Here is a 25565-nt window from a genome sequence, read left to right as displayed (position 1 = left end):
CCGGCCCCGGCGGCTGGAGCGGCGCCCGCCGGCAGCGCCCGGCGCCTCCCGGCACCGCCCGGCCCCTCATCCCGTCCCGTCCCGTCCCATCCCATCCCCTATCCCAGACCTGCGGGGCCGCAGCACTGCGCGGCGCTGTCACGCCAACCGCGTGGGTCCCACGTTAGAAAAAAAAAAAAAAAAAAAAGAAAAAAAAAAGAAAAAAGGATTAAAAAAAAAAGATTTTTTTTTTAAAAAGCCTCTAGGCTGTCATAAGAAATGCCTTCATTTCTTCCAAAGGGTCCCCTCTTCTTATTTTTCCACCTTTCCACTTCCTCTGTGGCGGTGTCTCAGTTGTTTGACATCTTTCCGGAAGAAAATGTCTTGAGCTGCAATAAGCCAGTAGTCGGTCGGTCCTCCCCTCACCTCACGCTCCTATTCCCACCCCCTTTTTTTCCTAATCAATAAGACAGATCTCCGAATGCAGTTGTGGAAACAGGCTCTGACACACCGGCTTTCATCCTCGATCCTCTGCCTCAGGAATCGCGGGCAGCCCGGGCTCACACGTGATGCCGACAGAAATAATGCCAGCAATTCCGGAGCGGCCCTGCGAGTTTATCCTACGCCTGCCTCGCTCTTCCCTTTGCTTCAATAAATACCGGTGGGAAGGACGCCCTAGCTCTCAAAGGCGAYGAGGACTCATTTCTTTTAAAATAATGGACAGTAAGAAAGAGTACTATTCATCTTACTCAAAATTAACGTTGTTCTTTTTATTTCCCCCCCATTCACTGCGCTCTCTATAAGCAGGAATTGTCTCGGAGCCAAAACACCGCCAGGGGCTGAATCACCGGTCCCCGTGCTGAAATCATAAATCTCTGGACCTCAGTCGGTCTCCAATTGGACCTGGTCTTTTTAGGATGATGATGATGTTTTAGATTTCATAATTAAGAAACAGGAGCAGGTTGTGTCAGAGAGAGCGGTGCCAGAGAACAATGGCAACACTCACGTGCACACACACACACATACAGCCGGGCACAAAACCCTGCAGCGCCTGTTGGAGCCGCACGCCTGTATCCACCTCCAGGGCACTCACTCCGGGCCAGCATAGCGAGGCTCTGCAGGCGGAGGCACATGGAATACAGGCAGGCTGGGGATGCACATCCCGCCGTGGGGCACCAGGGAAAGCACCAAGGCGGCAGCCGCGAGGCCGGCACCGCGGCGCGCRCTGGCTGCCGCGTGCGTCCCCTGCCGCGCTCCTTTGTCCTCTGTCGCCTCCGAGGGAAGGGAAGCGGCACGGGGAAACAGGCAGGCAAAACGCGGGGGGATCAGGAAACRGTTAAGTTTGGCGTCTGGGAGGAAGGGGAAGAGGGAGACAGACACACGCCCACGCACGGAGAGCAGAGCGCCAAGCATGAGGCAACAAAAGCCAGGCTGCAGCCACGCTGGGGGAACTGCAAACACGCGGGGCTGCAGCGATCGGCTTAGCCTGCAGCACCGCGGTACATCGAAACAGAGGAAAATTCACACACGCCCAGCACGCCTCACAATGCTTATTGCCATCCACAGCCTGTGACGGATGCCGGCTTCTTGCTGCTCCCCATACATGAGACTGGGCATCGCCTCTTAATCTCCTTTTGCTCAGACCCATCCGTGTTTTGCTGCTCCAGCATCTCTCCCCTTTATGTTTTTTTTCTTTCTTTTTCTTTTTTCTCCTCTCTGTACCGTTACCCACAATACCCTGGATAAATTAATGTCGTGACCTCGCTATGGCTATCAGACAGAAAAAAAACCCTCTACTATTTTAATAATTGAACGCGCGCGCGGCGCGACCTGCGTGCTGCGAGCCCGGCTGCGCCCAGGAGCAGCCTGCACGGTGCGGCGGGCCCGAAGCGACACATGCAGATAGCAGCCGCCAAGCCCCGGCTCCCCGCCTCGCCTTTATCCATATATTTTTAGGGAAAAGACCAGCCGTCCTCAGCCGGAGCCATCTCCATTTCCCTGCAGGCACCTGCGCCCTCCATGGCTAAAAGCACCATTCGCCTGCTGCATTCAGGAGCGCTCAAATGAAGGCACGAGCGGAGGGAGCATTACGAATGGCTGCGCATTCGGGAGATGCGCACCCGGACGGACGGATGGAGGGCGAGCAGGGAAGAGCAGCCAGGTTCAAGGGCCGGGCCTCCCTCGCTCGCTCGGAGCACCTTTGGGGCCAGCAGGGCTGCAGACTGGATTAAATCAATAGTCGTCTCAAACGAGATGTCGTAATCAATCAGCTCAATTACCACCGCCATAGATCTGGGCTTAAGGTCTTTCCTGATTCCACTCTCCTAATCATTAACCCTTACGCAGCCTCAGAGCAGACCCCTGTGCTTCCCACCTATGGAAACTTAGGCTCTGCCCTGCTCCCCTGCCTTCCCTTCCCCTGCTTAACCACCACAGGAGCAGGTCAGCGAGAAACGTGCTCAGCGTCAGTAAGACCAGGTTTGATGCACCCCTTTAAACGCACCTATTATGTAGCTGCTGTGTGAGCGCTTATGTGTTGTTATTATGCCCCCAGGAGTGGCTGGGTGGATCAAAGACTGCTGTTTAATTAACATTCAACTCAGCTGTTTCCTTGGAGATTACAAATGGGAGACTAGTTGAATTAGGCTGAAGCCGCTCACTCTTCTCCCTAACCCGGTATTAGAGAACTCTTCTCCCCTCAACCTAGTAAGGAGCAACTCCTTTCTGGTTAATCAGCAGCCAGGAAAATCCATTCTCAATTTGAGGGGAAGTGTGAAAAGCTGCAAGGACGTTTTTGTACCAATGCCTGAAATTCACGGAGCTGCCCAGTCATTTACATTCTGCACCCGCAGCACAGAGCATCCATATGCAAGGAAGGCGGAAAAGAACCAGCAGCTCAAACACGCGCGGAGCCATTTTCCAGCCTTGCCTGTGATTATGACTTGCAGGACGCACACTGAATTTCACCAATGCAACATTTCTATTTCCTCGATCCAGGCAGATCACGAAGCCGCTCGCAGGGGCGTTTCAGCGGCCGCCCCTCGGCGYCTCCGGGGGAGAGCGCGGATTGCAGCGCTCGCTAGGGAGCTAGCAGCTATCCAGCAAGCCGGTCCCTGAAATCTCATGGATCCTACTGCTGGAGCCTCACCCTAGAGCGGCGGGAGGCCCCCCGGCCTGCAGGCAGCGCCTCCCTCGCCGCCCATGGGACCCAGGGCGCCGCACGAGCCCCGGCCGCGGGGACGGGACCGCGGCCCTGGCCGTGCCCCCTGCGGCAGGATGTCTTGCACCCTTCCCGGGGCTGCCCAGGAGAAGGAGGCCGCAAGGAGCAGGTGTCTGGCTGCCCCTGCCCTCCGAGGCGCGAGGCGGGCAGCACTGGCCGCCACACGTTGCTACCGCGCAGCGATCGCTGCATGCGGCGACGCAGCCGTCTGCATGAGCTGCGGCGTGAGAGACACCCTGCTTTCACGCAGGGCTCGGTCTAGCCAATGGTTCGGCTGCCGCAGAGCTGCTTTCTAACAGGCTTTCCCCTCAGGGAGGAACCAGCCTGGCAGCAACCGACCTCCGGCGCACGGCGAAAACCTGAGCTCCGCTTCCCATCTTTTCTGGGAGAGGCTTGGCTGGCGCTGAGGAGAGGCCGGAGCGAGTCATCCTGCTGTCCCCCAGAAGCGAGACCCACGGGATGGGGACGRGGATGTGCATGGGGACGTGGCTGGGGCCAGGCCCCCCTTGCTCTGGGCATCGCCCACAAGGGGACAGGCCCGGCGTGGCGCAGAGCCGCCGGCCTGGCCCAAGCCCCGTCCCCGCCAGCAGCGCCGGCAAAGGGCCGAGCTCGGAGGCTCTGGGGCCGCTGCTGCGGGCCGGGCGCTGGGCGGGGAGGCCGCGTGTGCCCCGGCAGGCAGGGCCCGTGCGGGCTCGGCACCCGCCGGCGGCGCCTCTCGCCCCCAGGACGGGGCAGTTGGCAAAGGTAACGCAGAGCTTCTGTGAAAGGCACGCAACAAAAGCAAGGCCGGGAGAACCAGGACAGCAATAATGAGGCGCTCCCGGAGCAGAAGCCGAAGGGAGAAGCGCGGTGCCACCCACTGCCGTGGGAGCAAGCGCCGTGCCGGGCCCAGCACTCCCACCCCTGCCTTGCCCGTCCCTCGCACTCCTCGAGGAGCCACGTTCCCCCACAGCGGCGCRTGTGGGACAGGCACCCAACGAGGGAGGAAGTCTGGCTGCCTCAGACGTGCCCTTTAAACGGGTTAAAACACCAAGACTTTCAGAGGGACCCGTGCCTATGTACGTGACGTGGCTTTGCGGGGCCGCTCGAGACGCCTCCGCTCCGCTCTGACGGACAGGGAGGGCACTGCAACTGCAGACACATCCTGGCTCCATCCAATCCCAAACCCATGGCAAAGATCCACACCGGTCATTTGCCATTTACAAAGCTGTACCCCAGCTTTACCTTATTTTAAGCAACAATTCTCTCTGTATCTCTGCTAAAATTCCCCCCTGATGACAAAGCATTTAAAAGTACATGGCACACAACTGTTAAAGAAAGGAATTCAGACAAATGGAAGGGAAAAAAAATCACAGGAAGAGCAATATCCTTCTCTCCCCATGCAAGTTTCCTTATACCTGGTGAATGCCACTATACTGTCTCTTTGCTGACTTGTCAATTTACTGGCTGTTAATTAAAACAGAGGCATGTGACAGCACAAACTATTGCAGTCTGAATTACTTGGAAAATATATGAATACTATTCAACACACTTTGATTTCACTGACATTTTCAATTAAAGAAAAATAATTCTTTGGGAAAACTAATGGCTTGTATTTATTCCTTCTGACCTAAGCGTACTTGAGCCTCCAAAGCAAGAAACAGTTAATGGATGAGCTTCTCTGCGCACGAGCCCTTCTTAGTCTTCAGTCACCAGTCTCACCAGTCCCTTTGTGCTGCTGCTTCCTACAGCATCGGCAAACGGGTCGTGGTACCCGGAGCAATCCCAGCGGTGCTCAAGCACGTTTTGACTCACACAGTCGGGTTCGCTTTCGTAGTCTGCTCCTTCTGAGAGCAGTGTGAATGCGAAACCTCTCCTGAATTTTCTAATTTGGCATATTTTACTATCTCCTTAATAAYTACCCAGGTATATAAATAGATCAAAACTCAACGTTTCAGAGAAGATGGTTAAAATATGTTCCCTGAAGGCACCTTTCCACGCTGAAGCTCCAGCCTGTTGTTGCCATCAGCAGTGATTTGTAATGCTGTAAACGGGGCAATTCAAGGAGCTTTTCTCACACAGCTCTGCTGAAATGAACTGTTCTACTCAGCATCCATTCTTGGATACAAATGTGCTGGATAAGGATCTGGTCCGTAATTAATAAAGAGAAATAACAGGAGTTCTGTGACTGTGCACAGCAATATAACATCACTGTTCCATTCCAGAACAAAAATAATTCCCTTTTTGCTAGCAATGCTAATGATCTGGAGAGGAAGATTGGAGGCAAACATTCAGGCATCACCTAGACATCATTTCTAGGGCTTTGTTTCAAAAACAGGCCGGGGGAAAGTAAAACCTTTTCAACAATAAAATACCAAGAGGCAGGTTGCACGCCTGCAAAAGAGGAGTATTTTACATTTTCTAGACAGTGAAGGTTAAAGCTATCCTGCGTTCCCATAGTTCTCCTTCTCCTTTCAGTCAATCTCATTGATTTTCTCAAGGGTCAGAGGCTATACCTTCATTGATCAAAGAAACAGCCTGACACAGCGAAAGAGTCTGCCAATTCCAGACAGATCAATCACACCTCTGTCTGCCTCGGCTACGTTGCGGGCATTTATTCTGCATCACCACGGCTCTCTGTCGCGTGCTCCTTAATGCAATAACGCTGCTCGGGGACGGCGACAGRAAAAGGGCAGAGGGGAAATAGTCCTTTTAAAATATTTTAAGCATCTCTCCGGTATTTCTGAGGGTGGTTTACGATGGAGCTTGGCCAACTTGTTTGATTTCATTTTTGACGGGGAACAGAAACTCTTGTTCTGGTGGGTAACTCTCCTAGGTCAGCGTTTTGGGGGATTTTGTAAAGGCAGCCCTTTGAAAGTGATTTGTGCAAAACGTATTTAGGAAAGTAATTAGATCTTGATAGAACAACAATTACGATATAATGACAACCATAATTCTCCAGCCTTATACTCTSCTTCAGAATGTTTTAATAAATAGAAGGTAACTGATACCAGGCTCTAGCTACTGACTGCTTTATGACTGTAAAATGAAACTAAATGGTCAGCCTAAAATAATTGCTGGGAAATATTGCTGAATAAACAGATATAAGTGCTGAAAAGCTCCTGGCTTTGTAAACTATTACGCTGAAAGCCAGCTAAAGCTTTAAAAAATGCACAATATGCCCACAGTCCATCGTGACTGAAAGCTGTAGCCGCTATTTGTCTCCTCACGGCATGTGCAAGAAGCCCCGAGAACGACTCTCGCTCCGAATGCGAATCCTTCGTGCACGTTGGGCYGCCTCTCACCTCACGGGCAGCTGCACCGCTGCASAGCGGCCGCTTGTGGGTCTGGGGGTCCTCCGTGCAAGTAAGAGCGTTAAAACCCCGTCCTGGAGAAGCCAGKGGCAAAACGCCCGGTGCCTGCAGYGCAGGGGGTGTCACCGCAGCCATCRGCACCCAAACTCCTTCAGCTCGAGCCCCCGGCAGCAAAAACGACAGCGCAGAGCCGCTCGGAGGACCCTGCCCTTATGAAGAGCTTAAAGCCCCCCGAGACGAACATGATTCTTATGAGAACGGCTCCCAGAGCTACGACGAGCTGTGCGCGCAGAACAGCCTTAGCAGAGTCACTGGGACTGTGAAAGGGGGAACTGCTAAATGCAAAACTGAGCGGGCAAATCTTTGCAGAATGAGGCTATCATGTAATCATGCATAATCGCTGTCTTGAAGAAATTATTCACCTACATCATTAGAGCGCTGCAATAAGATATACGATAAGACAAACATTGGCYGCGGTTTCTGATCGCATTGTGCTTACTCCGTACATTGTGGTGAGCCAGATTTACAGTTACATCGACATCATTATGCAGAGCAAAAGGTAAGCGGTACACACAGCTGAAATATTAAACCTATTAAGAAGTTAGGAGTTTGAGAGAGCTCCTACATCTATTTGTGAGCATGCCAAGAAACGCATTTTAAAGCCTTCAATGGGAGGAAACTGCCTTCCCGTGATAAACTGCAACGCCTTAAGACATTGCTGAAATGCTCCTGTCACTCTCAAAGGCCAAGGGACCTTAAAAACGGGTGCTGGCTGACAGCGCTGCACAAAAACATACAGTTTCTTCTGTAGGGAAATAAAGCTGAATGTGCAACATTGCAGCGAAGTTTTGAATAAGTCGATTTGTCCGGCTTCCTTTGCAAAGGCCCTGCAGAAAACAGCACCATAAACACTTTCAGTCCCCACACAAGGGCTAAACAAAGAGTCCTCTTTCTAGCCATTTAATCCAGTAATTTATTTTTTCTACCATCACATAAATCGAAACACAGCTGTAACCAATGACTTGCAGATCCAGTTCCCTGCCAGCTGGATCCTGTTCTGCTGAAGCAGCAAGATTTTTACATTGTTCATTTCTGTACATCTGGAGAAATCATTTGGGTTCAAAGGTGACTAGAAAAGCTCTTTAAATAAACTCAACCAACAGTCAAGAGAGGTCTAAGTATCTACAGAATCTACATGGAGTTCCATTAAAAAAGTTCTTTCTCTTAAATTAATGCTTAGAATCGATCTGCTTCTTTACACATTTCATTCCTAGCACATTTTCCCTGAGTCCTACACACAAATATCTAATTTATAGTCACAAAACGGTTTCTRCTTCCCAAGAACTTTCAAACGCTGCTGTCACTACAGAAAAGTGAGCATAGTTAATAGACTATTTATTGCATCAAAAAGGATCATCACCAAAGGGATGATATTTATGAAATAGCAAAGCTAAACCTCAATTCATCCATCTTATCRATAGCCTGAAATTTGCCTTTAAATGAAGGAAAGGCAAGCCGTAAGAGAGAACTTGCAATACTAGGGCATGCTGAGCCTGAATCGCTCCAAAGCGAATCCTTACGATAGCCTCACTCCAAGACAGTCGGCATAACTCCCGACTGCCTGCCCGAGCACTGCGAGTTAGGCAACAAAATGCCATTTCACACCTAACACTGCACCCCMAAAATTGCTTATGTCGCAGGGTTTCCTTTAGAAAAGCCGTCACACAGCGAATCAGCTGAGTCTTTCAGAGGGAAAGAAAAACTAATATTGCAGGCTTATAGAACCTGTACCTTTGATTACTCTTCAGACAAAGAACAGACACTCAGTGTCTCACAACCAAGGGGTTTCGTGGGCACGTCCAAAACATGTCCCTAATTGCACAGGTACAGATCAAGTTCTTTTTCTATTAGGGCTCACTATTGTAATTGTTTCTATTTTTTTTTTTTTTGTAATACTCATTGCTATTTATTTATTTATTTATTTTAAATAATGCTGATAAAAGCAGTTTTTGGCCGGCGCTCTGGTCACATCCTTGCTCTTGCTTCGTGGTATTCCCCATATATCTCATGTATGCAATGAGCAGCTCTCTCTCTCCTTCAGCCCTTGCTACTTGTCCTCTCCTGTTGCCTGCGCTTTCCCCTGTACTTAAAACGATGAGCATACATTGTGACACGTTATCTGTGTCCTGGCGTGAAAATAGGAGGCTTTAAAATATAAAAAGAAAAAAAGAAAAAAAAAAGTCTCATGTCTGTGAAAAAAGTCTATAAAAATTAACACACACAAATCATACTCAGATATACCACTTGCTATACCACTCCAAGGCAAACTTCAGAGTATTTAGATGTGCATTTCTATACATTAACATGTACAGATTTACATTGACATTCTAGAGTTAAAAGTATTTAGCTTGTACTTAATTACAATGCTCCTAGAAAGCTTTCTCCTTTCTGTTACTGATGGGTATTTAGCTTTAACTCTAGCTCAGTTTTTGCCTGATAATTAACTGAAATATCACAAAAAGGAGTGAAATTTGACAGCAAACAAGGTGAGACTGCCAAATGATTAAACTTACACAATGCTTCCCATTATTTAGGAGCAATTACCTTGCCAAAATCATCAGCACAATTCAACAGTATAAAATAAATTTACTGTCCATTCACCATGGTTCTTTTGTTTCGCCACCACTAGCGCTCTGTAGCTCACGTCCAAGCTGCTGCCCTCCGTTTCTTGCCAACAGATGAGAACTTTCTACCTCATTCAGACCCCGCAGCCGACCCTTTACATAACGTTACGTTTAGGATTTCACGTAGGTCAGATCTGGGTAACTATGAATCTCAACCTCAGATTCACCATTCCGAAGATGCCTGGGAAAGTCCTTGGCAAGTCAAGCAGCCTGGACAGAGGTATCACCCGTTTCAGCTGGGTCACTCCAGCCTGGGGTTCGRAAGAGCATGGGGTGACTCTTCTACCTACGGCTTAAATTCCAGACGGAATTCCKATTTAGGTAGGAATGTAACTCCCAGGGCAGGCCCAGAGGCAAAGGCTTTGGTGTTTAATTGTACATTTGGTTGAAAACCTAAGCCCTGCTCAGTGACTGTCCCAACTGGAAATCTCGCTCACCAGGCCAGGAAGGCGGGATCAGCCATTTTCAGATCCAACATGCAAATCCCGGAATGTGCCAGGTCGGCTCTCCTCATTATCAGCATYTTGGTTGGCAAATACGAGGGGGGTGCCCACCTCCAGGTGTGGATAATTGCGCTCACCTTCCCCGAAGCCCTGCGGCGGTGCCAGCTCACGCTGCACGAGCTCTCGTGCACCCTGCGCCGCCGAGCGCAGCCGTGCCCAGCGCCTGCCCCGGGGGGCTGCCGGCTTCCCACGCGGGTCCTGCATTGAAGCCTCTCGGCAGGCACGAACCCCGAGCCAGAAGCRGCTGCCTTTGACAGCTGAGGCAGCCCGATAAATACAGGATTTGCCAGATATTTTGTGTTTTGTACCTGTATTTTGATAAATATAGGATTCTGCCAGGAAGGTGATGGGCATCATCTTTCTGGCAGAATCCTGTATTTATTCCAACACTGGGCCCTATTTGCCAGTTCTCAGCGGGTTTGAGTTTGGTTGGAACCCAGGACATTTAATTTGTCGGATAAATCAGGATATCCACCGGGAAGGAGCGGCCCTTCCTGCCCTCCCTCATGGCTTTGGCCACTCAATCCACCCCCTTGTTTGGGCCGGTGCTCGTGCCTTACAGCTGCATCGGAAAGAAACTGCCCCAAAGAGGGGAACCAGAAGCAAGAAACAAAGAAACAAACAAGTGTCTGCAGCGGGATCAGTCCTTGATGTGGCTCATGAAATAACCACATAAACCCAGGGGCTGGCACAAAAAGCTCGAGTGCTCCGGCAAGGGGAGGGAGCTCTCCCTTCAGCAGCAGCCTCAGCTTGGGCAGAACATACGTGTCCATGTGGGAGAAGGGAGCTGTAATCCACGGCCTCCTTAAAGCAGTCACCTTTTTAAGGCACTCCGGGTGCCATTCCTCAGTGTATGCACTAGCCTTGCTATATAAACACACCGTGATGCCCTTCTGAATCTGTTATACAGAATTAAAAATACTGTCTAAAGGAAAGGCATGAGACTACTGCTGGCAACAAGGAATTGCGAGATAAAACCAGAGGGGGAAACACACACACAAGGCAGGCAGAATCGCATCGAGGGCTGCTCAAGGTGGTCACAACAGCAAAGCTCTGTGCGCCACCAGCATATTAACAACAATCAAGTAATAAATACATTAAGGCTATAAGTAACTGCAAAATCRGGTACTAAACGTAATTATACAACACACAAAGAAGGTGCTTGGAGACTTCAGAAATGCACATGAAATACAAATTACTGCTGAGCTAAGCACAGTTGGGACAACAGAATTTGGTATCTTATTTTCAGACACTATAACTATTATTTTGAACTTGGCTAAAAAAGGGTCTAAATGTACCCTATATATATATATATATAATATAATTCTTTATAAAGTATTACTTGCATGTGTTGGATTCCTTCCTGTCCCATTGAGGACTGGCTTCCCAGCTACAGGTCGCTTTTGTCCACAAAGGTAGAACAGCCCAGCCTGTGCTCTCAGCAATGTCCACTGCAGTTCCAAAGGGTGAAGCAATAACCTGCGTGCTACCTCCACACTGCAAGCACCACTCGGCAGTTTTGCTTTCCTGCTGGGGAAACGGCATGCCTGTGGTGCAGCCAGGGCCCTCCTCACTGGCTCTGGTTCGGCAGGCAGGCTCCACAAGGCGGGACAGGCCTTTCCTCTCGCAGCCCAAGCGCCCGCCGGCACTGCCTCCCTGTCCGCGAGCCCCGGGCACGCAGGCAATCTGAGAGCCACAGCACAAGATGAAACACGGCACGGAGAAGCACCTCGCAGCTGCTGTTTATGGAGGACGAGGTGGCATGAGCCACCACAAGGATCATGGACTGCCTGATTCCTCAGCAGAACATCTCACCTGCACGGTGGAGCATCTCGGCCCCAAAGAAGGTCTTGCAAGTRCCCCAGACCCCCGCGGCCCAGGAGCCACGCGGGGGCCACGGGCTGGCGGCAGGGCATTCAACCCAGCAGCCCAAACAACCACTGCAYGTCGGAAAAGGGCCCCCCAAGCCCACACTGCTCTAGCTCTGAAACAACCTCTGAAACACGGCCGTCTTTTTAACAAGCAAACCTGACAGGGAATACTAGTTTATAGCACTGATTATAGCTACACAGTGAGCATACCATTGAGGACACTCCCCTGAGGATGGTCTTGAGGAGAGGAGATTTTTGGAGAAGGCATCTTGCCTTACTCATCTTTGATTACCAGCTCGCAATGACACCTGAAAGGCACAGCTTCCTCTGAAAAATCAGAAAGGCTCAGATACAGTCTCCACTGCATCTGCTAGCTAAAATCCTGCCACATGACTCCCTGCCTTGCCTTACCTGGGTCCAGAATTTCATCTTAGGACAGTGACCCAAGAAAACTGAGTAAGTTCAATATTTATTTTTTTTTTGTCCCTGAAGGAAAGAAAGCTACCATAGGGGCCTACAGATTTTAAAATATATTTTCCATGCTGGTAGGAAAGCTGCCTACAGAATAACCAACAAGACGAAGGTAAACTTCCAGTCTTTTCCATAACACCAAAATGGCTGTAACAGGTCGGAAGGCAGCATAATCTGCTGTCATTCAGTGCTCACCAACGCTTCCCGGCTTCCTAGCTTCTCGCTCGGATTTTCATGGSTGTTATCACAAGGAATTCAAATGCACTTAGCAATTGTTTCACTAAGGTCCAGTTCCACACCATGTTCAGCATGAATAGCATTAGCCACACTGCAAAATCTCAGCCTTTAGATAGAGACACTTTGGTGCAACGAAACTCTCTGGCGTTATAAACTGAAACCCAGGCAATTCCATCTGCATATGAGGAAGAACTTCTTTACTGTGAGGGTGGCAGAGCCCTGGCCCAGGCTGCCCAGGGAGGCTGTGGAGTCTCCTTCTCTGGAGATCTTCCAAACCTGCCTGGATGCCGCCCTGTGCCCCGTGCTCTGGGTGTCCCTGCTGGAGCAGGGGGCTGGACTGGATGGTCTCTAGAGGTCCCTTCCAACCTCAACCATCCTGGGATTCTGTGATCTATACGTGAGCTTCTTAACACAGTCAGCCCTTGAAGTTTGCTGAGAAGTGCAAGTACTCCAAGAGACAGAGAAGCAAACCCRACCAAATCCAGCAATGATGCCAGCCAGCGGCAATGTGGTTTTTAATAATTGTTTTTGCTTCCTCTCTCCTTCGGGGGATCCAAGTAGRTATGTGAAGAAGGACAAGTAATAAAGGCAACTCCTAATGAGGACATCCGGTATTTTATACTGTATTTGGGAAGCCCAAAAGCCATACTGATTATACTTTATCTAGGTAAGTCTGACAAAACATAGCTAAAAGTGATCGTTATCTGAATGTAAATTCTCTCTATATTTTTACTTTCAGGAGAAAATTATTCCACTAATAAAATATACCGAGATATTTATTTATTTGGTTTAAAAGGTTTATTTGTAAATAAACTATTATATTACAGTAGGGGAGCATTAGATAAAGTTCTATGTAAAGTTGTAAGTCACCAACCTTAATTAAGGTTGTAACCCACCACCCCCTTAATTATAAAGAAATGTACTTCTATACAGAGTATAGACACTTGAAAATACAGGGTACGACATACAGCATAGCTATTTGGAAAATGAACTACCATAATAATTTTATGTTAATCTTAATTAGCTAATTGTTAGCCTTCCCTAGTTGCAAACCAGCTCTAATTTAACCAATTCTGTGGGTCCCTAGATCTTACAAATCAGTGCAATCCAAATCAGAGGTTGCTTTGCACAATCTACCTGCAAGAGAGCGTCYCGAGATCCTTGGTATGAGAATTTGGAAACACGATATTCCCCCAGGCACCCCAACAGTGCCATTCCGCTTGCTTCACCCTTAACACTCTGCAAATCAGTCMGCCAGTATTTTCATTACTCAGTGAGGAGTATCAGCAAGCAAAAGCAGTAAGAAGTCCCGTATCACAGATGAGGATGGGGTTCTAAGGCACACCTACCTCTGTATCAACCCTTACAGATTTCAAAGTTTTAAAATTATTTTCCATGTGTCACTACTTCAGCTAGTGACCTCGTAGTGACAAGTTCCATTTTTAAATAGCCGGCAGGCACCCCTTTCAGTTCCTCCCCACATGCACAGTGAGCTACATTATCCCATTAAACACATTGCTTCTCTCCTCCTCATTTTTTTCTCCAGAAAAAACCTGTTTTTTATGAGCTCTATGCAGCATTCACGGCTTACTAAAATTCACAGACTATCAGTGGGGTAAAATAACACTAAAATAAATGCTGTTCATTCTTCATCTCATTATGTCTCCATTTTTTTTCCACCGGCCAAATATATTTMATTTTTGGCAAAGAAAAGAGACAGTATTTTGCATTCCTTTATTTTCTTAAGAAATTAAAGCCAACATCCATTTGGAAGAAAAGAAAAAAAATGGAAGGACTACAACGTATCAAGCAGTACTAGACATTTATTCACCTAGGAACTTAACACGATTGTTTGTGTTTGTGAATATAAATCCTGGAATTCTCACACTCCAAGTTCCTCCAGGTGGGATTAGACTCTTCAAAAATGAATGGATTCGTGGTCTAACCTAAAGATGAKAATCTTCTCCTGATTCGTAAGAGTAAGAACGTCAAATACCATCATAGTAGGTGTAAGAGTAAAATCCACAACATATCTGGACATTTTACCTTCTTTATCGAAGAGAGCATTTTGTTCACAGAGCACTCTTTCCCTCCAAAATAAACCAGCTAAGGAGATCTCAAGCAAAGAACCTGCCTGTGCAAACCCAGCTGTTTCATGCACATGAGCCTCCTGACCCACCTCTCTACTTCAGCACCACAAGCAGAATTTATCCCAATTGGCACGGAATGTACATTGGCCTCCTCCCTTGTATCCGCTCTAGGGAATGGTGCTACTTGAGGTGACAAAGAACAGGGTAAATATGGAGAAATGCTGCCTTTGCTCAGGGCCGCTGTAGGTTAGTGAAAGGAGCTGTTAATACAGGACAGAGGACTCTCCTGTTACTCTAAACCAGTCTGCCATCATGGTTTGAAATGGGCTTTGAAACACTTGGAATAAAGATTGTCACAGGAAGCATGGAACGAAAAATACCATCAGTTATTTTACAATAGATTAATCAAGGTCAGTAGAAGTCTGAGGTGATTAATCAAGATCAGCAATATTTTGAGGTGACAGTGACTAGTAATTTTTTAAGTGAGCATATGCACAGAGCGTATGAAATCCAGCTTTTTGCAGAGCCTCTCTCAGTCCTCCAAAACCCGTTTGGAGCTTAAGCCGGGCATAAGCCACGTGCATTGACGTGCCCTTTATCCAAGCAGGGCAGAGCCGATGGCTGCACGGCTGGCAGCCATCTGAAGCCTCTGAAGAGGCACCGGGGGAAAAGGGGAGCGTTAGACAGTCCAGGACAGCCGGTGAGCGAGACCAGCGCGTGCCGGACAGGGCAGCCGGAGCCCTGGGGTCACCAGCCCGTGGGCTGATGCAGTGGGAACCCAATGCACCAGCCAGGACCCTCTTTCACTGAACGCTGGGCTTCACAAACCCAGTGTTACAGGGTTGTAACTACAGCTAAAGGTTATGTGGACTTTTAAAAATGTTTGTTGAAGAATATCCTGAGAAACTTCTGGGAAAAAAAAAAAAAAAAAAAAAAAGACTGACATTAAAAACTGGATAACTGTTGTGTTCATAGAAAAGGAGGATCAGGAAAGATGGATACAAATGTTTTATATGCTTTTATTTTGGATAGAAAAATAAATGACTTTTGCTTTTTAGAAGGAATGCTAAGCAACAGATGGATTTGATCCATAAAAACCATGGAAAAGACACCACTGAAGGATAGGTCATAGGCTGCAAAGCACATCTGCACTGTGAGTAGCATAGACAAAACCAGTTTGTGCTACACACTTGTTTATATCAATTAGATCCACCGAGATACCTGCAGATGAGTGACCTACATCAGAATATCTTCTTGCTTGCCGTGGCTACTGAGAGCAGCCGCCACCCAGCTTCTCGTGGGTAGCCCAACCAGCCTAAAAGGAGCTGCACCAGTCAAATGAACACGCACTGGGACATTCCATCCTGGTCCACCAGGAACAACCCTGACAGTCTCGAGTGATTTCAGGGAATGACAAGAGCAGCAGCTCTAGGCAGCTGCCAACGGAGACAGGGGAAGAGAGTTCCGAGAGGTAAATACGTTAAGTACTTGCTTAGCTGAGCTGTGTGTGGGGGACTGCAAGAACAGCCACAAGTATCTGGTGGGCATTTTCTCTAGAGCTAAAGAGCAGAGTTTCTCCTCGCAGAGTCCTATGTAGGAACAAGGAGATGGAAATCAGAACAGGAATTTCTGTTTGTATAACAAGGAATTCTTTCTCACAATGAAACATTCTTTTAGGATAATGGCTTACTTCTGCAAAACTAGCTTCCATCAAGCACAAGTACAGACTAATCTTTCCCTGGCTCAGCAAGTGCAATAGGTCATTTTTACCTCTAGGTTCTACCGCACCTTCATACGAGAATAAGGAAGTCGAAGAACCAAATCACTGCTCAGAATCAATAGATAAGGAGAACCTTAGAGCATGGCAGCAGTTCAAGAGAAAAYGGAGTTCTGCCTGCCTTCATGGGGGTTCAAAGGAGGTGGCAATGGCAAAACCGCAGTGAGAACTTTGCAACCTGTCTGTCCAGGGAAGAGAGGTTTTACGAGGATATTAAAATACTGTAAAATGTAGAAGACAGTGAGTATGGAGGGATTAAAAGGAATACTTAATGACAAAAGAACGATGAAACACTTTTAATCTTGAAAACAGGCAATTTAGAGGAGATATAATGGCAGTTTTTAAGTTTGTGAAAGGACCTAGGGCAAGACAAAACTTCCAGAAAGAGAAGACAAAGATGTAAATGGTGCATGGACTTGCCTTGGAGTTAACAGTAACAATTACAAGGTTTCAACTTATTTATTTAAGGGGTTTCTGAGGTTCTTTTTGCTGTAATTGTGATATAGAAATCTGGCAGAAGATGAGACAGCAGAATCAATACGATTAAAATGGACCTTTGCTTTATGTGGAACAACATATTCAGATATAAGTGTGATACAGGTGAGCATGTTACACATGAACTAAACTCAAAATTTTAATTTAATAAAAGAGAATGTCAAAACTGTCTCTCCTGCTGGCCAAAATCTATGCATGAAAAGTTATAAGGAAAGACTGAATCAYGATGAGTTTAATGAACGCATGTTTCCTGAATTTCATACTTTCATTCTTTTCAAATTTATTTGAAAAGCGCAACTGTTTGGAGCAACTGTGTAGTACAGTCATCTCCCTGAAATCTATTTAAAATCATGTCTTAAATAAGGTTGTAAAAGGGTGTTCATTTTGCCTTATCTTTACTCTCCTCTCAGATATTCTACTTGCAAATATGTAAAGATCACCCTTGTTGATGGTAAATGCTTCCTGCACAGTAATGTTGTTTATATGTGCTTTTTCCCATTGCTCTCACTCTAGGTAGGTTAAACTCTAGGTAGAGAGATGCAGAAAGCACCTGGCAGATGCTGAAGAAGAGCAGTTTGGCTAAGTTCAAGTMTAATTCTGTATAAGTTCGCTGATCTAAGTAATAATTAAGCCATAAGCACAGAACAAGGGACTACCCCCAAGAACCCCTGAGCTGTTTCAACACCAGAGCAGACGGGGCACATCTTGCCCCGGAGAGGAACAGCAGGGCAGAAGTGCTGCTCGGCTGAGGCTTTCACCGACACCTCCTCTCCCTGGATTTCCAAGTCAGAAGACGGATCTGTGTGAACTGCTCAGCACCGTGCAATAGTGGATGCCACGGGCACTGATATTGCAGATCGGTTTTACACATCTAAATAGCCCTGCTGAGTGAAGGCACCTACAGGCTTGGATCCCCCTTGCAGTGACTTCCATTTGAACAACTACTCAATGAAAAAACTACAGAGCATTTCACATACTTAAAATGGGCATCCCCTCAGTTTCACTGTATCTTCATGTATTGTATTTTGGAAAGAGCAACATATTTATTTGAAAACAGATTGTTTGGTTGTCTCATTTTGTTCATTTTTTTTTCTCCATCACAGTAATCAGCGAAAGAGACAGCACTGATTTATATGCTGTCATCTGTTCCTTATGTAGATTAATATGATGCAGATAGGATCTTGCTGTAGCTGCTGCTTGTTTTGTGGTGAGGGGGTTGTTTTGTTTGGAGGATTTTTAAGGAGACGGGAAAGGCTGCCAAAACCTGAACAAAGATTATAGGTTTTATCGAGTTGTCCACAAAGACTCGATCTTCTTTCCCTGGCATTTTCAATTCATTTAGAACCCAGCAGAGTGCACAGATAGTTCAAATTACTTCTTTCAGTGCTTGCTGGCTTTCACGTATGACTATTGGATTCCCTTTGACATTGTGTTGTCCGTTGCTGTGGCTCTGACAGTCCCCTTTGGGGTTCCCCACGTGGGGTGTTTTGGTCTCGAGCAAGCAGGATTTCGTGCCTTTTGCAGATGCTGCCATCTCTCTGCTTAGCCTCCCTTGCCGATCCACCAGCACATTCAGCAAATCTAAACTGCCCTAGCATGGAGCAGCGGAGCAGCCCACTGTCACCTTTTAGCCACAGAGGAGGTTGGTTATTTTTTTTTACATTATAATCTGTCATTTAACCAGTTTTTACCCCTTGACAAAGATTCCCCTYTTCCCCACTGCCTATGTAGCTTCCTTAACAGCCATTCCTGTGGAGGAACTTTATCAAATTCCAAAAACTTAACATATATGAGCTGTTTTGCTTTTCCTTTTTTCTTCTTTTTTTTTTTTCCTTTTTTTTTAATGGTTTGCTAAACATTCTAATAGTGTGAGAAATGAATTTCCTTTGCAGAACCAACCCTAGCAACCACCACAGCTGTGCCTGTACTTCACCACCTAAAAAGAGCCTCCTCTAGCTTCCCTTCTCTTTCTGTTATCCAGAAACACACTTCACTGGAATAATGGGAAGCAGTTCTCCCMGAACTGACCAGTGCATTTGCTACCGCTCAGTTCTTCAGCAGGGGAACCCTCACACAGCCACACTGCGTGCAGGTCCTTCATCACACCCTCCCGACAAGCAGCAAGTCTGCTCCGCGCAGGGACTCAGCGCTACTGTCCCTCTCTCCGGATACAGRGACCAAGAGAGCTTCCCATTGCATTAGCATCGCAACTGACCACATGCAAAACTACCCAGCAACTCCGTGCAGTCAACACACATAGACCTGGACACTTTCTGGTGTTAGCCCATAAAAGCTAGAACTCTACTTTTTATATTCCAGACTTGTAAGTTCCTCGGCTTCTCTCTTTCCCGCTTACACGACAGATTTTATCCCCACAACTGTGGGATTAGTGAAACTCCTACCTGCCCGCTGCAGACGGAGCTCACCTTGCTCTCTGCCTCATGCTGTAAAGAGTTAAGAGCGAGCTGCTCTCGTAAACACGGCCAGGCAGTCRTTTCTGCCGGGCTCATCTTACACCTGGCAGCTTGTCCAAAGCGGGAGCAAGAGGATCAAGGCTGGCTCGGAGCCCTGTTAATCCGGGGCTGCCCTGCCGCCTAATTGGGGCTGTTTCTCCGAGCCTGCCGGGGTGCGAGCAGGGGTGAGCGCTGACGAGCCCCAGCAGGGCCCAGGCCCCTCCAGCGGTGCCGGGGCCCGCGCCGAGCCTGCAAGGCCGCCGTGGCCGCCGCGCTCCATGGCCRGGGCCCCACGCTCCCGCCRGCGGCTCCTCGGTCTCTGGGGATGGGGCGGMAGCTCCGGGGTCTCCCCAGGGCGAYGTGTCCCGCAGCACGGGYGGGACGGRGTGCGGGGCCCGAGCGGGCGGCCGCACCGCAGGCCAGGCGGCTCCTCAGCGCTGCCTCGGGCCGCAGCTCCGAGGGAACAGCAGCCTCAGCATCGGCTCCATCACGGCTCCTTCATCCCGCTCCTTCACATGTCACCCTCCTGTCCTCCCTCACACCAAAGCCAGTCCTAGCTCTATCTGCACACTCAGTTCTACTTGCAGGATCCACAGATCCTCGCTACCTGAATTCTGAACAATGCTATTTAAAATACTTTCATTAAGGCAGTCTTTATATGTGCATACATTATGCAGCTTTTAATACTTCTGACAACGCAGGATTATTAAACATATGATACACACTCATTTCCAGAGGTACTGTAGGGCAAACAGTGTTATTGCTACGTTATAAAACAGAACATGAAAAACATCACACTGATATAAAAAGTATCTAATCCTAGCAGCACACCTCTGACGCTCTGCATGTGTCTCTCTTTTTCTACCTGTTTGCTGTTCCTTGATGTATATAACTGAAAACACATCTCATTTAGAGGTTAATTTCACTTAATTTACTGAATTATCCAGTGATTTGCTGTCCTGACAGTGCTGCTCTGCAGTGGCAGTCCTGTTGGAGAACAGTCTTACTTTTCTTACACCTACAGATAGTATTTCTAAGTGGTTCTTGAACTTCTGTATATGAATGTATCTTATCATTTGTCTGATAAATGATGAAGGTTATCAGAAAGCAACAGTTTGGATACTCTGTAAGGAATATTAATTGGTGCAAAATTTTGAAAGAGGGTTACATTATGCTTTCCATGCCATAATTATCCACCTTTGCTCCATGGCCTTCCTTTGATTATCTGCCTACTACTTKCAGCTGTTGTTCTGCACTTCCAAATGACCACAACCATTTAAGTTTATTGCATCATAATATTCAGAAAATGCTACAGCATTCAAGTACGAAGACTTACAGGATTACTTAGTCAAATGTCATAGGACAATTTCTATGTTTCTAGGTTTTCTGTGTTTAATAGTTTGCCCTGAATGTCTCCTTTGCCCTTGACCATTCCTACTGAAGGCAACAGTGCCAGTTATTCTTGTCTGACCACACACAACTATTTCTCTGTACCTGAGTGATATTCTGGCTCCAAGTTTATAGAAAAACTTTTAGGCTGAAGAGGGGACAGTAATTCACTACATTTTCCAAATTGTTTCTCATTCATTTTGCTCTTGTTTGAGTAAAGATGAAGAAATAGATGAGTGTTTTATATTAATAAGGTAATAAACAGGTGAAAGTCCTTTCATTAAAGTTTAATTGTGCACTAGAGATAACGCTTTTTTGACAAAAAAAGGTTTTAAATTCATAAAAATGCTTAATGCCCCCAAATTCCAAAATTTTAATTTGCATCCTTGTAATCAACCTGCAAAAAAATATTGCTCTCTCATGATAAGTCTGTTAACATTTTTTTATTTTTTTAATTCTGTAACAGATGTTTAATATGAATTTAAACCATATATAAGGAAATACAGATGGGAAAAAAATGCAGATACCAGATAATGTTTTGGCTCCTTTGCATACCACAGAATTCGATTTTAATGAGAATGCTCATCTTTAGGAATTCTCTAAAGCCCTTGTCAAATATATTTACATGCATTTACTTTAAACCACAGATTTAAAGTAGATTCAAAGTTGCTGAAGTGCTCTGCAGACCTGACATAAGACAGCAGTTCCTAAAAATATTTTCAAATGCTACTGCATTTAACAAAGATAGCCACATATCCAGTATTTCAGGTGCCATTTGTCATGACTGACAAATGACAGCTGGGACAACATTTTATTTTATTTTACTATTTTTCCTCTTATTTATTTCTTCTTATAGGCCAAATTTACTACAGATTCACTAAATTCAGCYGGGAAGAGAACCAACTAATTTGGTCAGACTGATCAGTAGAATTTCCAACTCAGTTTTACATATATCGTCAAATAGACCATGTTGCACATATAATTCTGATGTAAAATTATTATCTGGCAAACTACAGACTTTCTATTAAAGTTAATGCTACCCTTTSTGTGTAGCAAAAGCTTCAGGGAAACCTCGCTGAGGCATCAGCTTGGGACAAACAAGGAATTGTAGTTTTATGACCATAACCAGAGTCTGTTCTGCTGTTTAGTCACGGAACTTAAGATGACAAAAAGCTTACAAATACAGAACTCTAACTTATAAAATACATGTAGTAAAACAARCAACTTTACTTGATAGCTCACATTTGAATGAACTTTCCTGCTTCTCATGAGACAGCAGTAGTAGTAGTGTTACTGTATTCAAATGGTGGGTAGATAACCCCTTCAAAACAAGTATCTGGATGTAAATCTTCCATCTACATTTGGATCCTCAACATGCTAAGCGCAGTAATAGAAAGGTTAAGTAATAGAAAGGCTAACAGCTAAGGTTAAGACCTTGATGTTCCTCGACGCAGATGCTGCTCTTTACTCACATTCCATATTTACTAGATGTTTTAACAGAGCTGGAGAATACGAAGCAGCTAATTTTTCTCTGATCAATTTAGTGATATTTAAGGAATTAATGAGATATTCCATTAATACTCATCACAATGAACTGCTAGTAAACTCTGGAATGAACCAGCAGACCATTCTGTCTCTGGAAGTGATCACCAGTCAGGAACTTCATTCTCTCATAAAACACTTAATTGTAAAAGAAAAGAAGTTTTCTAACCTCAGCAAGTATTCGGTGCATGGTTTAAATCAGAAATATTGCTACTTCGAATGCCACTGCACATACTGTTTCTATTGACGCAAATGTTTAACATTCCTCATTTTAACTAGGAATTTCCCTAAACTAAGTTTTGTGGTAATAGGCTGGAGATTAATTACAGTTTGTAGAAAAGCTGGGGTTATCTTATTCTATTTGATTTGGAGTTTTGAGTGATTTATACTCCTAATTTACACTAATAAATTAGGCAGAGGCAAAAGCAGGGTACCCACATAAACAGAACTCTGCCTTACAATGATACTCTGTGGTAATAACACAGATCTAACGTAATCATTTAGTGTTTGYGGTCTAAGATCAGACCGAACTAGCAAGCACCTTTAGAAAGACTGTGAAAGTTTGTTAGCATGAGGCAGAGTTAGGGTCATCCAAGTGCCCTCATGTTGGATGTTAAGTTATATGTTTATCATCGGCTCTGAATTTTGTGGGCTCCTAACRCCTGAGTGTGGGATAATTCTGAGCAAGTTTCAACATGTCTGGAATGCTTGCTACCCTCMATTACTACTCCTCAGACTTACCCTCCTCTTAATTTAGGTTTATAGGAGGCTTTCTATTTATACAAAAAAGAAACTGAACAGGAAATACAAATATATATATATTCCCATGAGGTTCTGTTTATTTACAAATACAAACTTTTGTCTTTAGTTCTTTTTTTTCCCTACGGTTTGATATTAAAAAAGCTGTCATTGCTGTAGAGCTGAACAAAGCAGAACAAGTTGCAAATCCCAACTTCATTTTCCCGCACCTTGCTAGTTCCCTTTGTCTCTTCTACCTTCTTGAACTGCTCTGCCTACATACCAAGAGTCCCATTCCTACGTAGCAGACACAGATTCACTACATCCTATTCCTTGTATCCTCTTGGTTATTCTGCATGCCAATTTCCTCCTTCCTCTTACATCCTCTTTTATCCTTCTGATCACATAATAATTCGTCCTCTCTACTCCCTGCTTCCTCCCACACAGAAAGACTCTGTTCCCCTTCTTACTTTCTTGCTTGAAAGCTCAGGTGCAATGGCTTGGTTTTGGCAAGAGGTATGAAAAAATACCATAATTTAATCACTTCTTGGCTCCTCCCTGTTAGGGCCTTTAATTTCTAAAATTTCTGAACAGATTAGAAATATACTTGTAAATAGTCAAAAGCAAATGTGATCTTTAAAAACACCTGATAGTTACCTAAACAGGACAGTCTGTTCTTTATGCCTTGCAAAACTATTTTCATTTCTGCTTTTAATAAAATATACAGCTTGAATATACCTAAGAGACCCTGACAGTTAATTTTGCAATACATGTTAAATATTTGGTAAATATCTCTTCTGTGTTAATATTCTATATTCTGAATATATTCTGTATTAATAAGTCATAGGATCATACTCGAAAAATTACAAATTACGTACTTTTAATGAAAGTTTTGCAGTGAACCTCTGAGACTCTTTTAAAAGCCATTCTGCTAATCTCCAAAAATGAGATACTTCCAAGTAAAGTATGAAGCTAAGGGTCTCGAGGAAAAGCGGCTCAAAAAAGGAAAAACATTAGCGACCCCACTATTTGAACAGCAAAATTCAACTAAAGAGAGTTCTCCCTGAAATACTGTCACCCTGAACCTCAAGTCGTTGATGCACTTGAGTTCTGTTTCATCAAAAAATTCCTTACGAAGCAGTTTTTGCATTAAATCTCTGAGAGAGCATCTGAGTRCAGGCTCAAACAAACGAAAGACTAAATTAACAGCACTAGAAATCAGCCTTGCAAATCACTGCGAGGAGGAACTGCCATGGAATGAGATCCACATGAAGCTACACAACAGCGAGGGCCGCAAGCTGGAGGCCAAGAGGCGCCTCCCTCCCACGTACGAGGGCACCGTCCGCACGTGCCCCACRGCGGCCGCCCGCCTGTCCCGCCCCACCACCCTGTGTGCCCTGGCGGGCGCCGAGCAGCAGCTCCGGCACCCCGGCCGTCGCTCTAGCCCGCGCCGCGTGGGCGCTTGCAGCACCGCGCTCAGCAGGCACGCAGGCAGCACGCTCACTTCCCCAGCCCTACACGGCCCACTTCCAGCCATCAGAAGGGCCCAAACCCCCTGGTTTCTGACCGTGCTCGGGTCCTTTCCTGTGGACGACGCATTGCCCTTACCCGCCTGCGGTGCCAGAGCCTCTGTGCCTGCAAGGGCCTCCCCTGCAGCAGGAGCCCAGGGTGGCCCCAGGGTCTTTGTGGCTCCTGGCGGCCGTGGGGACCAAGGTGCCGGTGCCCAGCGAGSCCCGGCCCCTGGCACTGCCCCTTGCAGCAGGGAAAGAGCAGCCYATCAGCTCCCGCACAGGGCACTCCAACTGGTCACTAAAACGTACAGTATATCTGTATTTCAAAGGGAGAACATTAATAAACAATAAAAACCTCAAGATTTTTATATTGCAAACTGAACAATGTCAGAAGAGTAATATTCTTYATAGTGTTGTACAATTAAAAGTGCTCAGAAAGCCCTTTATCACTACTGGAATCATATTCTTTGCAAGTCACATCCTGAGTAAACTCTACCTAAAGTCTTAATGCTTCCAGCAAATACGTTTCCAGCAAAATCCTCCCTGTGGCTGTATCCTTACTGCCAGCTGTGGTTCTTCAGATGGACTCAGGCACGCAGTGTGGTCTCCAAGTTTAAGYGGGCAATAAACTATACAGGCTGAGTGCTCCTGAGAGGTTCAGACCTCGTCTTCCTACACAACTAGGGAAGAAAGGCAGGTGCAATATGTAAATCAATGACCTGAGCCTAGTTCTTCACAATGCAAAACCTAGAATAGAATATTAAGGCAGTAAGAGGGAAGGAGCCATATGTGAATATGCTGTTAAATGAACTCTTAGATAAATCTGGCCTAGATACAGATCAAAACTCACCCTTATCAGGCCAGAGGAGCAAGGCACATTACTTACTGTAGAGCTCACTGGTGTCCTGCCACCATGTCCACGCTCACAAGCCCTTGGACAGTTGACACCAGCTTCAGCAGCTACCCGCAAGTCCCAGTCTAGTCCTTCCCACCGCACAGGTCTTCTCATTGCCCTGGCACAAGCACCAGGGTGCCTGAAGGAAACAYCTGCTGCTTGGAGCACCTTAGCCAGGAAGAGTGCAGATCTTGGAATGACATCCTCAAAAATTCCTTGGGACTCCATGAAGAGATGAAGAGACTGCACATGTAAACACGTTCAAAAAGGGCAGGCTCTACAGGACAGGCTATGATTTAGGATAGGACCTAAGGATCTTCAACCTCAGACTCCTGAATACTAGATCTATGTTCCAACCATAGGGCTTCCCTTCACGCCTATCTCCAGTCCTCCTGGTCACAGGGCACTGTAGCATCT

At 46.3% G+C, this 25565-nt stretch overlaps 1 long non-coding RNA gene across 1 annotated transcript in view; it reads right to left on the bottom strand.

Moving 5' to 3' along the window:
* Window positions 1-25565, bottom strand: part of LOC112942849 — a 90374-nt gene that overhangs the window by 3128 nt on the left and 61681 nt on the right. The window lies entirely within an intron of this gene.

This window comes from Nothoprocta perdicaria, unplaced genomic scaffold (genome assembly GCF_003342845.1).
Source record: "Nothoprocta perdicaria isolate Ctin4 unplaced genomic scaffold, notPer1 scaffold_135, whole genome shotgun sequence".
Classification (NCBI taxonomy): domain Eukaryota; kingdom Metazoa; phylum Chordata; class Aves; order Tinamiformes; family Tinamidae; genus Nothoprocta; species Nothoprocta perdicaria.
The sequence above is the reverse complement of the archived record's forward strand: the minus strand, read 5'-3'. Positions and strand labels throughout refer to the sequence as shown.